Raw genomic sequence first — 26,055 nt, 5'->3', positions numbered from 1 at the left:
ACCAAGGCTCGGTGCTTAGTCCGTATTTATTCTCATTAGTTTTGGACCAGATAACAGCCAAACTACAGGGTAACATTCCATGGTGCTTAATTTATGCTGATGATGTCGTGGTAGTAGGAAATAGTGAAAGAGACTTAGAACAAAAACTGGAACAGTGAAGACAAGCTCTGGAGGAAAAAGGTTTAAAACTTAGTAGGACAAAGACAGAGTATTTGCAATGTTCATTTAAAGATGGAGTTACTACAAATAAAATGGTATCTTTGGATGGTGAATTGATTGTAAAAAGCAATAGTTTCAAGTACCTGGGATCGGTATTACATAGTAATGGAGAAACAGATGAAGATGCATGCAGTAGAATTAGGACTTTTTTTTTTTTTTTTTTTTTTTTTTTTTTTTTTTTTTTTTTTTTTTTTTTTTTATTTATTATTTATACATATGACCTGGCCTCTAGTGACTAATCCAGGTCGTTTTTTCCTGATGGGATTACAGATATTTTTTTTTTTTTTATATTTTTACATTTTTTACTCAACTATTAAATCTATTTTTACAATAACAATTTGCCATAATCTCTTAATTACGTATAACAAACAAATTTAAATAAACAATTTAAAATATTTTTGGTACTATCAACTCCCTTCTAAGTTATAAAGACAGTCCCTCTATTTTCAGAAGAGAGTTGGTAGTTTTTTTTTTTTTTTATTTTTTTTTTTTTTATGAATTATGTATTGAATTATTATTTTTATTTATTTATTTTATATTGAATTATTATTATTATAATTGTAAATATCTATTTTTGAATTTATATTTTATTTTATTTATTTTAACTTTATCTTACTCAACTTCATCAGGGTTGGATTATTGGTTGTCTTCTTCTATTATTATAGATTTCTTGTTGTTTTTTAGATATTATTTGTGTGAGATTGTTTAATATTTCAAAATATTCTTCATTTTGTAATATATCTTTTATTTCAATTCTTTCTAATCTTCTTCTCATTTCTCTGTGTTCTTCATTTTCTATAGTATTTTCACAATGTAACACTATATGTTCTGGTGTACCTAGTTCTCCACATTCACAATATGCATCATCTTTTAAGTTAAATCTTTCCAAATATGTTGGGTACGGTCCATGTCCTGTTAAAAAGTGTATTAAACCTTGTTTTGGATTAAAATAATTTGGAATGTTTTCTAATATTGGTATAAAAGTAGAATTAGGACTAGATGGATGAAGTGGAAGGAAGCGAGTGGTGTGCTGTGTGACAGGAAAATTCCAATGAAGTTGAAGAGAAAATTCTATAAAACAGCCATAAGACCGGCTGTGATGTACGGAACTGAATGTTGGGCAGTGAAAAATAAAGAAAAACAACGAATACATGTGACGGAAATGAGAATGCTTAGATGGATGAGTGGAGTGACAAAAAAGGATAAAATTAAAAATGAGTATATTAGGGGAAGTCTAGGTGTGGCACCAATTGATGTCAAAATGACAGAGCATAGGTTGAGATGGTTTGGTCATGTTCAATGTCGAGACGCTAATCACCCAATACGACAAATTGCGGAAGTGCAGATTCCTGGAAGGAGTAGGAGAGGAAGATCAAAGAAGACGTGGGGGGGGAGACGATAAGGAAGGACATGTTGGTAAAGGGGATTAATATTGATATGACCAAAGATAGAATTGTATGGAGAAATGCAATTAGGGAAGCCGACCCCGCATAGGGATAAGGCAAGGAAAATGATGATGACTTATCATTGGAATTTTCTTCGTTGTCTTCTTGTTCTTCGGGAATTGAAAATGGTACATTGTGAACCTAGTGCTGACTGATATAGACGACGGAATACTGATAAATGGAGAACGACTGAACAAGATAAAATACGATGGCAACTCTGATCATTATTTCTTGTTATGCTTAAGAAGCAGAAGGAAAACGGCCCTTTACTGCTATTCTCACAAGTAGGTACATTAACAAGTTCCAAGCAATGTTCGTAGTATTATGTGAAAAAAAAAATTTAAAATAACGAGAACGACACTGTTATTATAACGCCCAACATATCACATAGTGTACGGTATTTTCCTACGGGAAATAAAAACTTAAAACACTTCTTTCATATTATTCTTAGGAATATGTACTTCCGGAGAAGTAAAAACAGTAAATAAGTAGATTGAAAATGTTCCTCTTGTGTGGGGAATCCAGTTTTGTATCTTTCTATAACATGCATAGGACTGGGCCAAAATGAGAAGATTTTGTCCAATGTTGAGAAAAATTTATAGTTTTTACCGTTACATCTTCGATTGCTTTTCCGCAATCGAAATATCAAAATAAATGTATTTTGAAATGGGATTGTGATTAATTCACAATAAACAGTAAATGAAAAACATAATATGAAAAAATACTCTGAATAATTTACAAGAAAGCTTTCGAGGAATACCCTAGATAAAGGATAAAATTAAAAGCTAGAAAATAAATATATTGCCAAAACAACATTTAAAGCAACAGACATACTGATGTATAGATCTATTTTGATATTGATATTTGAAAATCAAACCTAACAATAAAGGTGAAAGGAGAGTACATATATCTAAAATATCTTGTCCCTTTATTCTCAAAAATTATCATGCATATCACACAAAAGTACCTAGTTGTTAAATATTTAAAAATCAGCTTGGTAATCATAGCTCTTACGTCGTTCTATTCTGGCCTATAAGCTCACTTCTATCTAAATTTACTGAATGCGAAAAGACGAAACCCAAATGTAAAACTTTCTCGGGATAAAAGGTAAGAAGAAAAACGGTGGCATCGTCTCGCCAAAATGTAAATTTCCTAAAGTATACAATCGATTGTTTGGTAATATAATACTACCGTATGTTTACTTGCATTAAAAAATTCCTTGTTTATCTATTGAAGTTAAGGCAATGAAGAGTTTTTATTATATTTGTCTCACTTCTTATATCAACAGAAAATATTGATTATATTTTTCATAAAGTTTTACAAGTTCGTAAATTAAAATTTTCTCGAAATAGTACATTCTTTCACGGTTTTGATGTAAATTTTAAGGAACCGCTTGGATTGACATGAAATTTGGCGTACGAATAGCTAACATGTCAAAGAAGAAAAGTGAAAATATGTGTGCAAAATAAGTCCCGAAATGGATAAACTGACTAATTTTAAGCAACTTTTGTTCTATAGTTTTTCACCAAATCAATACATTTCGAGTTATTTGCAAGTGAATATATTCATTTTTGAACAAAATAACCACGTTTTTAGACGGGTTTTCGCAAATATCTCAAAACTTAAGGATTTTGTCGAAAAAAATATTCTTTGCAAAACTATAGCCTGTAAAAAAAGTTAAAAAACGGTGTATATATTAGGTCTCTATACCTAGCAAAAGCAGAGTTATAGCTAATCAAAAATAGGTTCATAATCGAAAAATTCCAAATAGAATAATTCTATGTGAAATATCCAAATAATAAAGCATTCTTGGGAAAAAAATATTTCAACTTTTTTAAAGTGTTTAGAAAACCTTTATTTCTGTTTTTATAAAAAAAATTTCAAGCATCAAATGTAAACAAGTTACGCTCAAAATAAAGTTGCCCCCCTTTGTTTTGGCAAAAAAAAATCAGGAAGATCACCCTCCAATTAGCAACTTAAATGAAATTAATCATTACTGCTTCACAAGTTACTTTACTTATGTTGTGTTTATATGATCTGTAAGTTTCATCGACTCAAAGTGCTAATTTTTGAAAAAAACTGGTTTTAAAATAAAATTTTTAAAAATTTTAATTTTGAAAAAATGCTTTTTTTTAAATATCTTAAAAATTGTTAGAGATACCAAAAATTTTAAACAATAAAAAAAGTCGGCTTTACTTTTCTGAATATTTTGCATTCTTTTGTTTTTCCGTAAGACAAAAATTGGTTAATATTCGGTGTTTCTAAATTTGCATACACTCGTGATAAGTGAGTCGTTCAAGCCCTTTTAACTACAGCTCTTCCAAAAATAAGCACTTTGAACCGATGAAACTTACAGATCATATGATCAATACATACGCGAGTAAAAAATTTGTGAAGTGGTAACAATTAAGTTCATTTGAAATGCTAATTAGGAGGTGATTTTACCGATTTCTTACCAAAAAAAAGGGACCAACTTTATTTTGAGCATAACTTGTTTACTTTTGATGCTAAATGTTCCAAATTTTTAAGCTGTTCCACAATTAAAACTTCCCCTGTTCCAGTGTTCCGGTTCATCAAAGTTTGTCCGACTAGACACCGTTAAGTTATTAACAAATTTTCAGCTTGCTATTAGTCAACTTTTTTTGGTACGCGGGATTCAAGCCTATATGCCTGATCACTTTCTAGCTACGAAAAATCAGTGAGCATATTGAACTAAGACAAAATTACACTACCCTAATCAATAACAGACAATAACAAACAGACCGGACTGAGCTAGCTTTAGACACGATTTAAGTGACACAATTCACCTAAATGTACCAATCAAAACTAATGAACAACTTGATAAAGAAGCAGAGAAACTAGCCTTAAATATACAACAAGCAGCAAGGAACAATACCAAACAAATTACACTTGTGAACAAAAATATCGAATATTTTGAAATTATCATGTGAAGTGCAATTTCACTTAAACTTAACATAACAACAAAACCACTTAACATCCAAAACAGAATTATTCTTCTATACAAAGCAATACTCAAACCCATCTGGTACTAAGGTCTTCATCTATGGTACTGTGCAAAGCCAACTTCCGCTTAATATCATCCAAAGATGTCAGTCTAAAGACCTGAGATCGTATTTGCGTAAGTAATCCAACACTTCGAGGCACATCGAGGCTCGGGGTCGCAAAATGAACGTACCATTCACCACGAAAATGAGTTAGTAAGTGAATTATTCAACAATGGCCCTACCACAAGGAGACTAGAGAGAATCTGGCCCTAAGACCTACTTCAAATCTAAAACATAAATAGAATAAGCTGTTGTTGTTTATTTGGGTTTATATGACTGCGGACACTAAATCCATTCGCCAATTTTACTATTTTTATTTTATTAGTCATTTTTTCGTATCTTATCCTAAAACTAATACTAATATTAATCTCTAATAAACAATTCTACTAATAAATAATTATTTTTGTATTTATTTTTTTTAATAATTTTTTATAATATATTTTTTTTCTTTTTTTTTCTAAATGATGTTCTCAGAGTTCAACAGCAAAAACTGCAACATTCTTCTTTAGCCATCTACTTAATTCGAAAGCTTTTTACTATGGACTGTCCAATAGTGTCCAAGTTCGTCATTTATTTTTATCTACATATTTTTTTATTATATTATATTTTTTTATTATTTTTTTTTATATTTTTTTTGTATATATATTTTTTATATTCTTTTTCTTTTAATATATAACAATTTACAAGAAATACTTACTCTATATTTTACAATTACAATTTAACTTTAATATCTAAAATATGTTTATACAATAGTCGGTATACCAACTCATTATTTTCTAATGTTAATAAATAATTTAAATTAATGGGATGGTGGACATCAGTCAAAGAATACAGTGAATTTAAAAACATATTAACTTTATTAGAAATAAGAGAACAGGTCAAAATTTTGTGTTGTAGGTTACCCAACTGACCACAAATACTTTGTGGGCTATCAGCTATATTAAGTTTAAAAAATATATATTTAATGATAGTGTAAGACAGTGGTTAAATCTCATTCTGCATATGGTTATTGTCATATCCTTTGTCGACTCCATTTTAGACAACCAAGGCTTATCTGTTATATAGTTTCTGATTGATCTGTAGTGGGTTCCTGTATTTATGTTCTCATCAATATATCTTTTTTTCCATTCTTTCTTAAGCTCTTTGAATAAATCTGATTCAATATCTCTAGACGTACAAAGGTAATGTGTTAATACTCCTTGTATCATTCTATATCTCTCCTTCACGTCCAAATTCAGTTACACATTTTTTGCTTTTATCTATAATGATATACATTGTAAATAAACATATAATAGTTATATAAAAAATAATAGTCTTAAAATTTAAAATTGACTTCAAAAATATACAGTTATATATTTTGATTTTCTTCTTTGTGATTTAATATTAATCCAGCCCATTTTTCTCCTTGGCTTAATTCACAAAATCTTTTAGCTAAAACATTTTTAAAAATACTTCCCGGCAAACCATCAAACAAAAAAGGATTTTTATATGTAATCTCCTTTGAATACCGACCTCCCGACCAAGCAAATCCATATTTTTTACTAAAACATCTTTTTGTGTCCGATTTAATAAAAAATAATGTCGTTTCGGGCTCACGTGAAAAACGCCGTCCTTCACATTTGGCGTTATCCCTCCAAAGTAAACTTAGTCCAGTATGTATCGTCGCCCCCGTTAGGTAAATTATTACGATTCGATTTTTTTGCCCAAACTTACTCAAAAAGAGGTCCTTATAACAAATACACAGGGTGCCGGGCGGTACCGTGGTCGAAAAATTGTTTAATTTTTTTTTGCACACTCCCAAAAACAATTTTTTTACTTCGGACAATTTAGATCATTTGGGCCAGTCGGAGCAAAAAAGGTCTCTTGTGATTTTTCTCTCTAAAATTGATTGTTGTCGAGTTATTAAACGCGATTTATAATTTGAAAAATGCAAAAATTACCATTTTCAAGGCTTAATACCTTAGTTAAAAATTATTATTATGAAAGTCAGGAAGTGACCAAAGCAAAGTTTGAAGCCCCCCTACAAGATCCTGAAGAAATGTTTGTCATTATTTTATTACTAACCTCTTATTTTTAATTATTAACAATGAGCCCTAAGAGTTTATTGAGCCGGTCATTAATGTGAGTGCGAGTGAGATGCACCATTGGACGGCCGGAATGGTGCATCTTTTTCGCACTCACCATTGACGGCCGCCTAAAATATGCGCTTAGCGCTCATTGGTAATAATTTAAAATAACCGCTTAGTAATACAATAATGACACAAATTCCTTCAGGTTCTTGTAGGGGGGACTTTAAACTTTGATTTGGTCACTTCCTGACTTTCATAATAATAATTTTTAACCCGATATTTAGCCTTGAAAATGACTATTTTCGCCTTTTGCAAATTTTAAATCGCATATACCTCGACAACAATCAATTTTAGAAAAATATCACAAGAAAACTTTTTTGCTCTGAACAACCCAGATGATCAAAAAAATTTGTTCGAAGAAAAAAAATTTTTGTAAATTTGTTTATGGTCCATTGAAATGTTACATTTTTTAGGCCTTACCTTGCATTTGTTAGAAGTGTCTATTTTATTTTTTTTAATGTGTAGGAGGGATTAGTAGAAGCTTAAGTTCAAGTTTTTGGTGTCGGCACCCTTGTCCCCCGGCCGCCATCTTGGAATAGGGGAGCAAAGGGATTTCGCGCTATATCTCGTAAACTACTGACATTACAGAAAATCTAATAAAACATAAAATGTAGCAAATTAAATTTTCTACAATTCTGTTTCTACTAGTTTTTATCGTCAAGTGATCAACAAAAAAGATATAAACAAAAATAATTAAAATTTTTTTAAGAAGTTTCCTTTTGGAGCTTATAACTTCTTTCAGTTTATTTTGAAATAAAATAACATAAGACAAATTTTGTAAAGGGTTTTTTAGCGAACAATTTCCACTATAAAGTTGTTTAATTCTATTTATTTATCTAGGTTTTACAGCTCTCCAAACTTGACCAGATTCTCCAATGCTCATAGGGATACAATAAAAACAAAACGTTAGGCTTACTTTTCTATTTATATATTTTTTTATTCTTACAATTTATTATGATTTTAACATTCCAATGCTATTAATAATCTATCTTTGACCTTTCTCCCCACTATAAAAGTTAACAAGCCTAAGCATATAGAGAAAAGACCCAAGAAGTTGTTTGATGACAAATTCGCCGGTCCAGAAGAAGAATGACGCAATCGCAAAATGCAAAATTCTTCACACGAGCAAAAAAGATTTTTAAATATTTAAAATAGGTATTAAATAAAGCGTAATCGTCCAGGAGCGTTGTATGGCGTTTGTTTTTTGAAAACGATGGCTTTTATTTTCATCAATATTTATTGGAATTTCATTATCTTAATTAAATCGCCCCATTTTCAACCCTACCTAGAGTTGCGTCATTATGCATCTGAAACAAGGTCTAACAGCGCGTATTTCAGTAACGACGCAACCACCCTATAGTGGCTCAGCCCATTTTTACAGTTCGGTAGTTTCTGTATCGTCTGTACATAGTATTTTAGGAGTTAAGTACGCAATAAACAGGAATTGACAAAATTTGCAGTCAAATTATTCTTCTTCCGTACCGGACTAAACATCTGTCTGCTAATACATTTTTATTAGGTATAATTTATAGTAGGTGGCACAGCAGTTAGGTTCCCCTCTACTTAACTTATTCTTACAGTTGTGCTACCTATGTAGCCACGTGCAGTCGTATTAAAAATTGTGAAAAGTATTTTGAGTTGTAGAGAAAATAGGATTGAGAGTGGATAAAATTTATATTTTTGTGGTTAAATAAGCATTTTATGTTTTTTGTAAGCGCGCATCATGAGTGGTGGTTATTTAGTTGTAAGAAACCTCTGGGGAAAATTATTTGTCAGTGGGAAAGTCGAGACATCTTTATTCACTGTTGTCGGCGAACGTTTTTCGTCTATTTATATGGCGGAATTAAAGACGATTTTCTGGTAACCCTGAGATGCAAACGATTCGCTGAAACAGCGACAAAAATGCATTTAATCTTTTTAGTATGGTATAACTTGACCCAAACCCAGACATCCAAAGTGAAAGTTATCCTCCAACACCAAATTGTTCTATATGGTCCACATAATATTCAGAAAAAAGTCACACCATTTTGAGCGTCGGGTTTGGGGGGGAGAGGGGGGAGAAATCATTAAATTCGTAGTTTTTTAGGTTTTTCGTCAATATTTCTAAAACTATGCAAAAATGTTCTACATTAAATTTGAAATAAAAAAGGCCCTATGCATACTCCTTCTAAAATGAACGGTTCCAAAGTTACGGAGGTAGTATAGTATAATTGGTCCAAAAAAAGGCCTAACCCAGACATCCCAAGTAAAAGTTTTCCTTCAACACCAAATTGTTCTATATAGGCCACATATTGTTCAGTAAAAAGTTACACCATTTTGAGCGTCCGGTTTGGGGGGAGATGGGGGAAAAGTCGGTAAATTAGTAGAAGTTTTTCGTCAATATTTCTAAAACTATACTTTAGCGTAAATAATGTTGTATAGAAGAATGTACTACATGGAATTTAAAACAAAAAAGATCCTATACATAATTGTTATAAAATCAACGGTTCCAGAGTTACGGAGGGTGAAAAGTGGAGGTTTTCGATACTTATTATATTGTTTGGGCAATTTATAGAAATTTTCTTTAACAGGATTGGGTTTTGTAAATAAAATTTGCTATTTCAGTGGCTGATGGTATGTTAGTGATAAGCCCTTGAAGAGACGTCAACCCCACCACCCAAAATAATCATCAATTGACCAAATAATATAAAAAGTATCGAAAACCTCCACTTTTCACCCTCAGTAACTCTGGAACCGTTGATTTTATAACAATTATGTATGGACCTTTTTTGTTTTAAATTTTACGTAGAACATTTTTGTATAGAACATTTTTTACGCTTAAGCATAGTTTTAGAAATATTGACGAAAAACGTAAACAAACTAGTAATTTACCGACTTCTCCCCCATCTCCCCCCCCAAACCGGACGCTCAAAATGGTGTAACTTTTTACTAAACAATATGTGGACCATATAGAACAATTTGGTGTAGGAGGAAAACTTTTACTTTTGATGTCTGGGTTAGGCCTTTTTTGGACCAATTATACTATACTACCTCCGTAACTTTAGAACCGTTCATTTTAGAAGGATTATGCATAGGACCTTTTTATGTCAAATTTAATGTAGAACATTTTTGTATAGAAGGTTGTTCATGCTAAACCGCATAGTTTTAGAAATATTGACGAAAAACCTAAAAAACTACGAATTTACCGATTTCTCCCCCCTCTCCCCCCCCAAACCCGAAGCTCAAAATGGTGTGACTTTTTTCTGGTCCACATCATGTGGACCATATAGAACAATTTGGTGTTGTAGAATAACTTTCACTTTGGATGTCTGGGTTATGGCATTATTTGGATCAATTTTATCATACTATTTCTCACTTTCTCCAAAACAAGATGCAGCCCGTTTCCACACAGTGCATGTGGTTGCCGAAAAGCAAACCTCAAATGTTCAGCAGTGTGCATCCATTTTGGTGGTGAAAATTTCAGCGACATCGTTTACATATCAAAATTAATTATTAAAGAACATGAATTGGAAGATGAATTACCGAGAATGACGCAAACTCTAATTCTCATTATACCACAAAGTTCACCTCGGATGCTGATTCATATCTTGACTCGCAGCCTGGACCTCAGAATAAAAATGAAAAAAATAATAACTCTGATAGATCTTTATCAACATGTAATAATAAATAATATTATTTTGTCTAAAAATTGTCCGTGGATTAGGCCTATTGGTGATACCACCCAAAAAACGCTCCTCCAGACTCTACCTCTTAGGTGGCGGGGAAAAGGGTCAAAAATAGCGTAATAATAGCATAGGAATGTTAAAATCATAATAAATAAATATATAGATAGAAAAGTAAGCCCAAAGTTTTGTTTTTATTGTATTCCTATGAGAATTCGAGAATTTGGTCAAGTTTGGAGCGCTGTAAAACCTAGATAAATAAATAAAATTAAACAACTTTATAGTGGAAAATGGTTCATTGAAAAATCCTCTACAAAATCGCTGTAATGTTATTTTATTGTGAAATGAACAAAAAAAAACAGTTATAACCTCCAAAAAGAAACTTCGTACAAAATTTTCTCTTATTTTTGTGTATAACTTTTTTGTTGGTCACGTGACGATTAAAAGTAATACACATAAAATTGTAGAAAATTTAATTTGCTACATTTTCTGTGTTACTAAATTTTCTATAAGTTTACTAGTTTAGGAGATACAGTACAAAAGCCCTTTGCACCCCTTTTTCCAAAATGGCGGCCCAGGAACAAGGGTGGTATCCCAAAAACCTTGAACTTAAGCTTCTACTGAACCTCCCTACACATTAAAAAAATAAAACTGACTCCTCTAAGAAATGCAACCCTAAATGTAACATTTCAATGGACTATTAAAAAAATAGTTTTAACAATTTTTCGACCACGGTACCGCCTGGCACATTGTGGATTTGTTATAAGGACTTCTTTTTGAGTAAGTTTGTGCAAAAAAATCGAATCGGAATAATTTACCTAACGAGGGCGACGATACAGCCTGGACTAAAAAAAACGCGCCGTCTTTCACATTTGGCGTTATCCCGTCAAAGTAAACTAGTCCTTTTTAATCCGCAAAGGGTCCTTAAAAGCCGCAGACCCAACAAGAAAAAAAGGATTTTTTCAGCTTGACGTACATTAACATTTTGCCAAGAATATCCTATTATTAATTTAGGCTTCGACGCCCACTTGTGCTTTTTGTGGTTTTACGTTAATTATGGATTTAATGAAAGTATGAGTGTATCAAATCAGTGGCGCATCAATGAAAATGTTTTATTGATTTATGTTAAAATGTCAAAATATTCATGTTAAATTGAATTTTCTCACGAAATGTACAGACTGTCCATGCTCATGCAGTCTGTACATTTTTGGTCAATGGCAACCAAAAGGATCCATACAATATAATAAAAAAATCTGGACACAAATATGTTTGTAGTGTATTGTATAATGAATAAATGTAAATGTAATTACTTATTCTGTGATGTAAGCAACGATAAATAAAAAAATAGAAAACTTCGAAAACTATGACCATTGGTACATGATTACTAATATTAGATATACCTATTAAATAACGAAAATGAATAATAAGTATACGCAAAGAACGACATAGTAGTGAATTGTTGCATGGAATGTTACTTATTGCTTACTAAAATAATAGTATAATTTTACATAAAATTATAGAATTATACATTTAAACTTATAGTATACTTTTACACACCACTGAAATTACTTCTTTTTCTCCTCAAATTCCGTAAAAATCCACGAATTTCTAAATAAATCATTGACAATTATGTATTTTGTTCTATGACTACATATATTATCAATTATCACTTTACCTAAAGATTCTTATGTTAAATCTTGTGGTAAAGCTAAGCGGTTTTTTGAAACTGTATAGTTTTCGCGATCTCTGGAGATTGTTGAACATTTCCTTAAGAGTACATAGGTTTCATGATAGGTGATGATGAGACAGAACAGAAATTTTAAAAGGCTATAAATAAAAATAGCTCTAACACAGACAGAGGACTATAACAACATAGACTCAGCTTGGGAAAATATAAAATTAGCTCTGACAAGCGTATCAGATGAAATACTAGGCCACAAAAAGAGAACAACAAAAAAATGGTTCTATGATGATTGCCTGAAATCCATAACAGGAAGAAATATGGCTAGAAGGAACATGCTACAAAACCCCTCGCACAACAACAATGAAGTGTATAAACAAAAAAGAACAGAGACAAGAAAATTAATGAGAAGGAAGAAGAGGGAGTATCAGGAACAATTAATCAGAGATATAGAAGAAAAAGAAGGAACAAACAAGCGAGCCAGTTCTTCAAAGGAGTTTTAGATATCAAAACAGGGTACCAAGCAAGAACAGGAAACTTCGTTCAAAACGACAGCGGGCAGCTTATCACTGACGACAAGGAAATCCTAAAAACCTGGAAGGAATACTTCTATCAACTATTAAACGACCAAGCTAACAAAAATACATCAAACAAAGAAGTACATACAGCTGAAATAGAAGACCAATACCCGACATACGAAAACTTATTACAGGCAATTAAAAAACTTAAAAATAATAAGACACCAGGTAGCGATGGTATACCCGCAGAGTGCTTAAAACATGGAGGAAAAGCGTTGTACAGTTCTATATACAAGCTAAACAAAGACATTTGGCGGGAAGAAACAATGCCACATGAATGGAAAGAAGGAGTTATTGTACCAATACACAAAAAAGGAAACAAAAAGCAATGTATTAACTACCGGGGAATGACACTCCTAAACACCACCTATAAAATCCTTGCAAACATCCTGCTAGAAAGAACCAAAAAATACACAGAAGAAATCGTTGGAGATTATCAATGCGGATTTAGACCGGGCCGCTCTACTATTGATCAGATATTCACAATAAAACAGATAATGGAAAAATGCTGAGAATTTGATCGTGAGCTTCATCAGATGTTCATAGATTCTAAAGAAGCATTTGATAGGGTATGCAGGGATAGACTGTGGAGAGCGATGCAGGAACTTGACTTTCCAAAAAAACTAGTCAGGCTGATACGGATGTGTATGGAACAATTACGATGTAAGTTGAGAGTTGGACAACAATATTCGGAGACATTTGAAAAAAAAAACAATGGACTAAAACTGGGAGATGCACTTTCACCACAACTTTTCAATTTAGCTCTGGAGCACATAATCAGAAGTGCAAGAATAGAAAAACCCAATACAGTATTTCATCGAGAAGAACCAAACTTACTACTGGCATTTGCAGACGATATCGATCTAATAGGTAACACACGATTAAGGATGAAGGAGACTTTGGTAAGGTTCGAGAAGGAAGCAGAGAAGATGGGGCTCCAAATCAACGAAAACAAGACGAAATATATGTATATGAGCCGCAATAACCAAAGCAGAGACAGAATTGGTCAGAACATCACCATCGATGACTTTAACTTTGAGCACGTTAGAGAATTCAAATATCTTGGAACAACAATAACTGAAGACAATAACGGATCACAAGAAATAAACAACAGGATACAGGCCGGCAACAGATGTCTTTTTGTCCTCCAAAACCTTATAAAACCAAAACAATTAACAAGACGTACGAAGATACAAGTCTATAAAACAATCATATGACCCGTTGTGATGTATGGAAGCGAAACGTGGACGATAACAAAGGCAAACGAAAAGATACTACTTGTTTGGGAAAGAAGAATCCTAAGGAAGGTCTTTGTTCCTGTGCTGGATGAAGCATCAGGACAAAATAGGATAAGAACTCACAAAGAGCTCAAAGAACTTTACCCAGACGCCAACATCATACAAGAAATAAAGTCCTCGAGACTCCTATGGGCGGGACACCTCAGAAGACATTCTGACCAAAGAACAGTAAAACTGGTGTGGGAGGAAGTCCCAGCTGGGAGGAGACCAAGCAGACGCCCTCGACTTCGGTGGCGACATAATATAGCAGGAGTCCTAAGCGCGATGGGCGTGGAGAATTGGATGAAGGTTGCTCAAGACAGAGAAGAGTGGAGGCATGTTGTCGAGTCGGCCAAAAACCCACGAAGGGTTGTAACCCCACGGAGTAAGTAAGTAAGTAACATAGGTTTCATGCCCAATGCTGAAAGTTCCTGAAAACGTCAAGAAACTATGGGTAAGTTTGGTGTGGTTAAAATCGGAGTCTTCTGATAATAGATAAGATGCTTCTGTTCTAGTTAGAAATTCCAGGAAAAGATTACCAATAAATGGATGCAGTTCATAAAGAGTTGTTGTGCTATTTTACCATAAGTTTGGCCAGATATCCTCTACTGACTTTTTGACAATGAGTTTAAAATCATTAGCTGGCTGAGTTATGGTATCACAGTACTATGGTTGGTAGCTTCTTTGGCAAGATGATCTACTGTTTCATAACTAGTAATTTCAGTATGAGAAGGCAACCACATGTGAGAAACTGTTACGTCGTGAGCAGAGAGATTTTGGTTCTTTTTATGAATGTATTGAAGCAATGCTTAGTCAGTGACAATTTTTGTGATTAAATGGATTCATGTAAGGAAATCTGTACAAATGGATATGTGTCTGTTTTGATGGTAGATGTATTTAAAAGTCAACAGAAAATTATACAGTTTATCTGGCTAAACGCTGTATGTTGAGAGAAACCGAGATTATCTTACAAGTTCATATTTAGTGGTGACTGCACAGAGTGCACAGACAACACCAGTGGCAGTTTTAGAATCATCAGTAAAAAAAACTAACTTATATAATTTTTGCATAATTCTAAAAATAATTTATTTATAAGAATTATGGAGATTTGCATTTGTTAAAGATGGAGAGTGAAATGTCTATTGAAGAAAGATGTTTAGTCCAGGAAATAAAGATAGAAGAAATGCTTTACTCAGACAGAGATCAATAGTTTGGACATCTTGGCTATTAGTGCACCCTAATATTATTATGTCTGTGTAGATTTTGGCATTGGATCTTATGGCAATGGATGTTAAGTAGTGGAGCACTTAATTGAGGTACAGGTTTTATGATAATATGTTGGACATTGTTATTGGAAAATGTATTGTAATAATTACGCAATGGACAAGATTGAAGAGATTTGCGGATGTTGATGCAGTATTTGAAAGTTGAAGAGTTTGGCGTCTTAAAGTGAGAGAATATTGGATTCACAATATACGCTCTTGCTATGATATAAATTACCAAAAAAGGCTAATTTTAAAGTGTTTTTGCCTACAGTTACCTTGATTTCTTTTTAGTTTTTGTTTATATTGATGTGTTTTTAATTTTTCCTTTCCTCTAGATACACGGCCTTATTTCTTCATGATCTGCGAACAGTTGTATAATTTTCCTTTTGATCTCGTGTGTGATTTAAAAGCAGGCTCCTACTTGTCCAAATTCAATTATTGTGACATAATTAAAAACGCTTCAGCAGTGCTTTAAGTTCTATAAAAGTTCAATCAACTGTGATACTTACTAGGGCCGGTTGTTCGAACGCTAATCAACAATGATCATTATCAAATATTTAATTACTGTCACCAAAACTGTCAATGTCAACTTTGTTTGGGTTGCTGAAAACATAATTAATTACAATTATGAGATTTATTATTAATTATGTTAATAATTATTGTTATATTAATTGATTATAGACTCCACAGACTTTTTAACAACCCAAACAAAGTTGACATTGACAGTAATTAATTATTTGATAATGATCATTGTTGATTAGCGTTCGAACAACCGACCCTTAGTCCTGTTGCCAGTGGAGGTACTCCTTAATTCAGATGGATTTACCCAAGTTTTTTTTATGTATTTTGACCCGTAGAACACGAATTTTTTAGGTAACAGTCGATCCGGACGTCGATAAAATTGTTATAAACAAAGAACTTGAGGAATCACATAACAGCGATTTTTCGCAAAACAAAACATTGTTATGTATTTTTCGAGTCATTCTGAGCAAAAAAATGTCTTTACAAGTTTTTTCGTAGGATGCATAGTTTTTGAGATAAACGCGGTTGAACTTTCAAAAAATCGAAAAATTGCAATTTTTGAACCCGAATAACTTTTGATTGAAAAATAAAATAGCAATTCTGCTTAGCGCATTTGAAAGTTCTAGTCAAACTCTATCGGTTTTGATTACTTTCATTGCTAAAAATTATTTTTTTTTGTTGTTAAACCAACCAAGCTATGAACACACAGTGATTGAATGATGTTTTCAATGTATTTCTCATTTGAATTCGAACGAGTAGGCGTGCATACATACAATTTCTACGTGGATTACGTACCTTAAAATGAATGCATTGGGCACGGGAAACACTATGTGTTTATGGCTTTGTTTAACAAATTAAAACTTAATTGTTAGCAATGCAAATAATCACAACCGATAGAATTTGACTTGAACTTTCAAATGCAGTAGGCAAAATTGCTATTTTATTTTTTAATCAAAAATTTTTCGGGTTCAAAAATTGCACTTTTTCGATTTTTTGAAAGTTCAACCGCGTTTATCTCTAAAACTATGCTTCCTACGAAAAAACTTGTAAAGAAATTTTTTGCTTAGAATGACCCGAAAAATACAAAACAATGTTTTTTTTGAGAAAAATCGCTCTTATGTGATTCCTCAAGTTCTTTGTTTATAACAAACTTATCGACGTCCGGATCAACTGTTACCCAAAAAATTCGTGTTCTACGGGTCAAAATACATAAAAAAACATGGGTAAGTCCATGTGAATTAAGGAGGCCGTTGTACCCCCCTGGCGACAGGACTATTTTACATAATTCGATTAAATATGGCTGCAAAGGGCACAACGAATTCCAGTTAATAAAATAATTATTTTTATATACAGGGTGTCCAGAAACTCTACCGACAAACGAAGACAGGAGATTCTTCAGATAATTTTAAGATAATTTAACCCAATTCACTTAGTCCGAAAATGCTTCCTAAGGGAGCTAGAGCTCTTTGAAGATGGCGTTTTGTAATTAGTGTTTCTTAAATACCTCCAGAACGCCTCAATTTAGAAAAACAAAAACTGGTACGCGTATTTATCTACAAGATATAAATCTAATCCATTCATTGCATATTTCTAGTACCGATCATAGGCGTCCGTTTTGGGTAGGGCAACGGTTATTTTATCGCATAACTTTTTTATCTTTAACTTTTATGCATTTCTGACACTGGATTATGAAATTTTGAAGTATTCTAGTACTAAAAGATACTCTTATTTTAAATCGGTAGGACACACCGTTTTCTAGAAAAATCGATTCAAAAAATTTTTCGCTTTTTAAATAAAAAAAATTAAAAAAAAAAACTGTTTAGAAAGACGAAAACTGGTACATTTATTTATATTCCAGAGATAAATCGATTTCATTAATTGCGAATTTCTAGTACTGGTCATAGGCGTCCGTTTTGGGTAGGTCAACAGTTATTTTATAGCATAACTTTTTTGTCTTGAATTTTTGAGCATTCTTGACACTAGATTATTAAATTATGAGGTATTCGAGTACTAAAAGTTACTCTTACTTTATGTTGGTAAAATACTTCGTTTTTTGTAGAAAAGTTCTTTCAATTTTTTTTCAAATTCCAAAAACGAAAAACTTTCAAATCGATTTTTCTAGAAAACGGTGTGTCCTACCGACTTAAAACAAGAGTACCTTTTGGTACTAGAATACCTCACAATTTAATAATCCGGTATCAAAAATGCATAAAAGTTAAAGACAAAAAAGTTATGCGATAAAATACCCGTTGCTCTACCCAAAGCGGACGCCTATGACCGGTACTAGAAATTTGCAATAGATGGAATCGATTCATCTCTGAAAAGTAAATAAGCATACCAATTTTCGTTTTTCTAAATAGAAGCGTTCTGGGGGTATTTAAGAAAAACTAATTTCATGGCGCCATCTTCAAGGAGCTCTAGCTCCCTTAAGAAGCATTTTCGGACTAGGTGAATTGGGTTAAATTGTCTTAAAATTATCTGAGGAATCTCCTGTCTCCGTTTGTCGGTAGAGTTTATGGACACCCTGTATATGACGACATAAAAATAGAACAATAAAATTGAGTAAAAACAACACAATAACAAAAATTCGTTAGATAAATGGAAAAGCTGTATAATTATAATTTTGACACAAGGGAAAAACAAGTAGCGCTGTAGAAATTTGTTTCAAATTTATTTTCACGTTGAAAAAGCCACGCGTGTAGCACACGATTAATTTCAGCCGTCTCCTGGTTTTCCAAAGTCTTCACACACAAGACAAACTTTCAATAGAAAATAATATCAGAACTGCATTAAGTCCAGATAATTTACTAGCAAGGTTGCGTTACGGATATATTATTAGAAAATAAGACACAAGGGCTGAGTTAAATAGAAAAACGTAATCGCTATTGACAAAAAATTTCGTTTAATCTAATATGTCGCTAATAATATCTTCCAACCATATTTTACAAACTTATTTTTATTTTATTGTATTATTCTACTCACCAATTCTAATTCAGTATAGAACTTATATAAATTTCTTACCTAAAACAAAGAAAACTTAATTAGTATGTACCAGCAAAGCCTTTGAAGTAAAATGATAAATTATAAACTGCGAATCTTAACATCTACAGACACAATATTACCATATTAGGCCTCTATGGCCCTAGTGAAGATACATCAGTACAAGAAAAAGATACATTCTACTAACAACTGGAAGAGAAACTCATAAAATAGGTAACCAGCGAGAATTAATAATAGTGGGCAGTGTTGAACACAGAACCTGGAAGAAAACTACATAATCCAGTAAGTAGTAATAGGCAACTTCGACGAAGAATTGAAAAATAATAACGGAAATTTACTTAGAAACCTATGTCCACAGTTTGACCAGAAAATAAGTGCTTAATTATCAGTGCCGTATGCTGACGGCATAGCAGATATTAGGAGAAACCTACACAGTTTAAAGGAAGAATTTACGAAGTTATGCAAAGAAGCATCCAAAAGAGGTTTAGAAATAAATCAAAACAAAACAAAATATCTAATATGCTCAAGAAAAAGCCCAGTTAATATAAGAAGCTTAAATATTGGTGAATATGAATTTGAAAAGGTAGAACATTTTAAATATCTTGGAGTCTCAGTTAATGGAACTAATGATAGCAGTATCGAAATTAATGAAGAATCCAGGCAGGAAACAGAACCTACTGGAAATACAGTAACTTCCTCAAAGACAAGAATCTTACTCAGAATACAAAACTGAAAATTTACAAAGCAGCAATTAGACCAGTAATCACATGGTGCTGAAGTAATGTGTCTGACACAGAAAGAGGAAGAAGGATTGAGGATCCCAGAAAGGAAAATAATTCGGAGGATAGCAGGACCACTGAATTTAGGTAATAATGAATTTAGAAAACTCATGAACCACGAAGTGAGAGAACTTCTGAAAGGAGAAGATATCGCCAGATTTATCAAGGCACAGAGACTCAGATGGATGGAACATAGAGAAAGGAGGAATCAAGAAGCGGTTTTCAATAAAATTTCCAAATGGAGACCTGTATCAGGCAGACCACGAGGAAGACCCAAAACTAGATGGGAGAACCAGATAGTGGAGGACCTTGAGAAGATGGGAGTCAGAGAATGGGTAACCAGAAGCAAAAACAGGAACGAATGGAGGAAAATTGTAGAAGATGTCAAGTCACACAACCAATTATAAAACCAAAATGTTAATGCGGATTGACTCACCGCGACAAACGAATCGGAAGGGTCCAAAGAGGGCGGCAATCACTCCGCTAGGAGTGTAGATGCCATGGTTATGATGATGATAATTAAGATTGCACACCTGCGAACACTAAGGGTCGATTTCTCATACCTGCGGTAATCTATGGTTCGGTTGAACCAGGTTCACCGGTGAACTTCCGTTTTGTTTGGAATGCATTTCTCATTGCACGTTCATGTCAGTGCACGTTCTACAGCTTTCGAGAAATGCCAATAGATGGCAAAAGTTAAAAACTGTCGCCATTTTGAACTACCTTTTTATGCAGTTTTGAATAAAGTTAAATTTAAGTATTTATAGTCATTTTAATAATTATAAATAAATATTATAAAAACAAAAATAATGTTATCGTTTATCGTTAGGCTTAATATAATAAAATAGGATATATTTATATTATGACAGCGTTTCGTGTTAATACAACGCATGCATAATCCATGAAATCATCTGAACTGAGTTCTGAAATTTTGAGCGGCCGAATTCCACCGTTCAAGCATCGTTCAAGTTTAAACTGCCATCGGTTGAACGTGAATTGAGAAAGACGATTTTGACTTTAAACTGACGTTTACTAAAAGTTCATGTTAAACTGGAGTTAAACTCGATATGAGAAATTGGCCCTTAGTCCTGTTTGTATAACAATAACCAATCTTCTGTTTATCAGTAACACCTCTCTTTTCTTTTGGCAAGCAGTTAGTAGTTAACTGAATATTTCAAGCAGTTACTAATAATTAAAATCAATGTTTTTAAGCAGTTATTGAAGTTAAAGTTGTGAAATCAAGTAGTGTAATTAGCAAAAGAGAAAAACATGTTGTAGTGAGCTAATTTTCTCGTTAGTAAAGTCACTACAGTCAGTCATGAATAGCTGAGGGTTTCATAGTGAAAGTAACAGAAGAAAAATCAGACTTGTACTGTCTTAAAATGTTGTTGTCTACTCAGACTTAAGTGCAGTGAAAGTGCCACCATTTAATTCTTGGAGTCCCCAGTTATTAGGCAAGAGGACAATCGCCGAAGTCCAAATGATAAACAAAAGAGGTATTTGGAGCCAATAACACCCAAACTCTCCTAAAGGCTCATAATGGGATAACTGATCTACTCAGCAGGGCATGCATTTCTCTTCATAAATGGTGATCTAACTCTAAAATGTTTTTGGAAAATGTTTTTTCTCTCTCTGCAAACTCTGCCTATGTTATTTCACCAGAAAATGCTTCTAATAAGGTTTTAGGTCTCTTTTGGAACCCCATTACTGATACATTCTCAATTTCTGTACCTCAATGGTCAATAAAGGATAATTATACAAGAAGGGAAGTACTCTCTATTATCGCTGAGATTTTTTATCTACAAGGGCTTATTAATCCCGTGACAGTGCTGAAATTATTATGCAGAAAATTTGGATTGCTAAAATTAATTACTGGAATGATCCCGTAGATTCAAATATTTTACATGAATGGTTAAAGTTTGTGACTGATCTCTCTGCTCTCAAGGGTATGAGTATACCCAAACCTCTTTTTTCAAGTCATGAAATTTGTTCTGTTGAAATTCACTCATTTTCTGACGCAAATTTGAGAGCATATGCTGCTTGTTGTTATATACGGGTTATATACAATTCAAAAAATGTCTCTTGCTTTCTCATTGCTTCAAAAAGCCGTATTGCTCCTTTAAAGACCGTAACGCTTCCAAGGCTGGAACTTACGGGTGCTTTATTGGCTAGCAAACTTACCACTAGGGTGGTTGATATCATAAAGGATAAATTGCCCTCTCTTAGCTCCATAAATATGTGGAGCGATTATGAAATAGTTTTGGCATGGCTTAGATCCCATCACTCTAGATGGAATCAATCTGTCGTCAATAGGGTAGCTCAGATTCAAGAAAATTCTTCTCATTCTCATTGGAGACACGTAAAGTCTAAAGATAACCCTGCTGACATCCTCCCCAGAGGAATGATGCCCTCTAACATACTCAATTCCACTCTTTGGTTTCAAGGTCCCCAGTTTTTACGAGGATTTGACATAAATTTGTCTGAATATAGTCCAAAGTTTAATTCCGATAAATTACCTAAAGAAAGAAAAATTATTGTTCTTCACACTCGAAATGCTCAGATCAATTTTTTCGTCATGCTTCTGAAAGGTACTCCAGTTTCACGAAGTATATAAGAACTATAGCTTATGTACTCAGATTTGCTAATAACGGAAAATCTCGCACCCAAAAATCATCCGGTACTCTTAAAGTATCTGAGCTTCAAAATGCTGAAATGAAAATTATAAAATTACTTCAAAACTCAAGTTTTTTCTCAGAAATTGCTGATCTCAAAGGCAATAAGATTATCTGCAAAAAGTCTCTTCTACCACTTGCTCCTTTCATTAACAAAGATGGAATGCTCCGTTTAGGTGGACGTCTTAGTAACTCAGAAGTCACCTTCGATCAAAGATACCCTCTCCTCCTGCCTTCAACAAATTATGTTTTTTGTCTTATACTCAAAAGAGAACATCTTAGGCTCCATCATGCAGGCCCTCAGAATACTCTCTCCCAACTGCGCCTTAGATATTGGCCTTTAAATGGTCTGCGTGAAATTAAGAGGATAGTCCATGAATGTCATGTTTGTTTCAAGTTCAATGCCAAACCCTCAGCTCAAATCATGGCTGATTTAGAACAATGTAAAACTTTTATGTAATAATGGAACACACTATTAGTTACTGTAACGCGAGAAAGCGGTCCAACATTAATTTCTTTTTAATGTTCTCTTCCGATTACTTCTCTTCCGATTCTGGGCAACAGACCTTTGTTCATCTCATATGTGTTGGCATATTATTACTACAACCTCAATCTTCTATAATTCCCAGTATGTTCTTTATTTTATCCATTATTTTAGCTCTTCTGTTCTGGACTTGTCTGATCTTCGTGATTTTAATCCAAAATCTCTATATTCCACAAATTTTTGTTTTAAGTTGGATTCAAAGCATCGCTATTATCAATTGACTATGAATTAATCAGCTATTGTGTCAATCAATCATCCATTGTTTCGTCGGAAAAACTACTTACAAAATTTAAATATACAGGGTGTTTGGTAGAGAATGGGCCATAGCGTAACCTTAGATTCCTAACGTTAAAATAGGTCGATTTAAGCTAACTTACCTTAGTACCAAAATTGATAATAACCGAAATACAGGGTGTCAAAGATACTTTAACTTTTATTTTATTTTTTCTTGAATATTGCTCAACAGGCACGGGATAATAACACGAAATTTGGTAAGCGGGGGTTTTTTGGGATAAGAAATCTAACTTCGCTACCAAAAATGATGTATTACCCAGAGGGCGCCACATACGTCTTTCAGCGCTCTGTTGATACGTTAAATTTTTTTTATTCCTTACTCTACATACTTTTTGCATAAAAATTTTTATTCTCTTAATATTTTTACTTAAAAAAGGTATACTACTACATTTATCTCGCTAAACTAAACTGTTTTCGAGATAAACGCATTTTAAATCTACGATACTGTAACGTTACAAACGTCACATCTTTGATATTTTATTTTTAAATAATTATTTTACCTTATTTCCTTTAATATTTCATTAATAATTATCTTCTTCTATTTGGTTTACCCATTTTCCCCTTTAAAAATCGGTTGGCGCCCTCTTTGATTATCCTCTTTTATTATTCTCTTTGATTATCCTTTTTTAATAACCTCTTTTATTATCTTCTATTTACTATATCTCTTTTCATTTAAATCATCGATTGAACATACTGAACATACCTCGTATATTCGTACTCTCTAAATATCTGTATTTTCAATACGGAACATGCCGCTACTTCATAGTACTTGGTTGTCATTTTAAATGTCGTTTTCAATGACAGTGTCACTTCATCGACTTGACCCCTACTCCCTGACATAAACTGGAAAGGAAAAATTAATCCTTAAAAAGGCATGTAATTCCAAAATTAAATCATTTTGCTCCATCAAATCATTCCTCTTGGGGTAAGAATAATATTATATTGTAAGTATATTTCTCCGTCTAACAGTTTTCTAATGTTTTTTATATCTAACCTTCAAATGTTCAACCATGTGTTTGGTTTCTATATTCCTTTTCATCTAATAATATGCACGTTTAGTAATCAAAATTTTTACTATTCTCCTCATCTAAATTCCATGTAATTTAACCTTGCCATTTACTATTTCTGAATACTATTTGGCAAAGGTACAATTTGGTTTTCTTCTTGATGATTGATATGTGTCTCTATTTTATAGTTTTTGGGAATAAAAATCACAGTCCTCCCTCCGGGAGCTTGAAGCCATCCACACCGGTGATGGAACTAGGGCTATACCACAACAATTGACCATGAAATCTAGGCTGCAACACTCAACATCTTTCGCTGCGGGGGCCTAGGTCCGAAGATCCGCCCAGGCCTACAAGAAGTCTACAACAGTACCATACGACATCAAGAAGATACTATCAGCTACCAAAAGCCATAAGTATATTCCAGAATTGTTAGTTTTTGGCAATAATTTGAATACATTTGTTAATGCAATTTACTAAATCATATTTTTATTATATCTTTATGAACAATAAACATGATTAGTTAAAAATATTGTTTTGTTTGCTACCATTCTAAATTTTCATAGTTCATATCTAAGGTTAGGACAAGACGAACACACACCTGAGTGACTGAGCTAAGCTAAGGGTGTAACGATGGCTATATTAGTTGGTTGAGGTAATATTTTCGAATATTATTTCAATTAGCTGGGGTAGTCCATTGCTAATTCGTTTCAATACAACATAATTTTTTTCATAATATCATTGTAGTTAGACCCGAGAAATAAACTTAAAACCATAATAATAATTGTGCCAGTTCTCATATTTATGTCAACGCGTTGCAAATTACATTTGAAGAAATTTGCGATACACTTTGTAAATTTTTATGGGTGTAAGTTATTTTTCGGGGGTAACTACAATGATATACAAAAAATTATGTTGCTTCGCAGATTTAAAATGTGTTTATCTTGAAAACGGTTGAGTTTAGCGAGATGAACGTAGTATACCTTTTTAAGTAAAACTATTAAAAGAATAAAAGTTTTACTTCAAAAAGTATGTAGAGCGGGTAATAGAAAAAATGGAACCTATTTAATGAGCGCTGAAAGGCGTATGTGACGCCCTTTGGGAAATACGTAATTTTTGGTGGCTAATTTAGATTTATCGTCCCAAGAAACCCCCGCTTACCGAATATCGTGTTATTATTCCATGCCTGTTAGGAAATGTTCAATAAAATAAAATAAAAGTTTATCTTTGACACCCTGTATTTCGGTTATTATCAACTTTGGAACTAAGGTAAGTTAGCTTAAATCGACCTATTTTAACCGCAGGAATCTAGGGTTAAGCTATGGCCCATTCTTTACGAAACACCCTGTATAATAAATCAATTAACTATATTTTTAAATTATTAATTTATGTGCACACTTATATAAAACACGCGTCATGTTGTTACTGCATGACAATAAACAATAATCAGCCTCATTTCTACAAATGCCATTGAAAAAACGACACGCGTCTTTTCCAAAGAGCATGGTGCCAGAGAAAAACGGAAAGTGGAGAATGCAATATCGCTAAATAAACGTCGAAAATATTTCAACGTCGCTCTCGTTCGTATCTAAGATTGTTGGCAGTGTCATCACAACAGTCGGGAGATGGAATTTGAAAGATCCAGGTCAGTTAACCATAATCTCGTAAACGGAACAGACAGAAACAGGATGAGGTGAACGCGGAATCTACAAAATTTCGCAGGAGATGGTATATACCTGGTAAATATTGCGTTCTACCCATATAAATGTAAAGTTGAAGGCACAATTAGACGATTTTCGTTGTAAAAAATCTTTGATCAGAGCCATATGCAGAAAATTTATAAAATTCAAGTTAAAAGAGGTGGAAAACTAAAATTCGGATTATTGTCCTCTGATGGTTTTACGTAAATATAAAGCAAA

The sequence above is a fragment of the Diabrotica virgifera genome, chromosome 2, assembly GCF_917563875.1.
Source record: "Diabrotica virgifera virgifera chromosome 2, PGI_DIABVI_V3a".
Taxonomy (NCBI): domain Eukaryota; kingdom Metazoa; phylum Arthropoda; class Insecta; order Coleoptera; family Chrysomelidae; genus Diabrotica; species Diabrotica virgifera.
The sequence above is the reverse complement of the archived record's forward strand: the minus strand, read 5'-3'. Positions refer to the sequence as shown.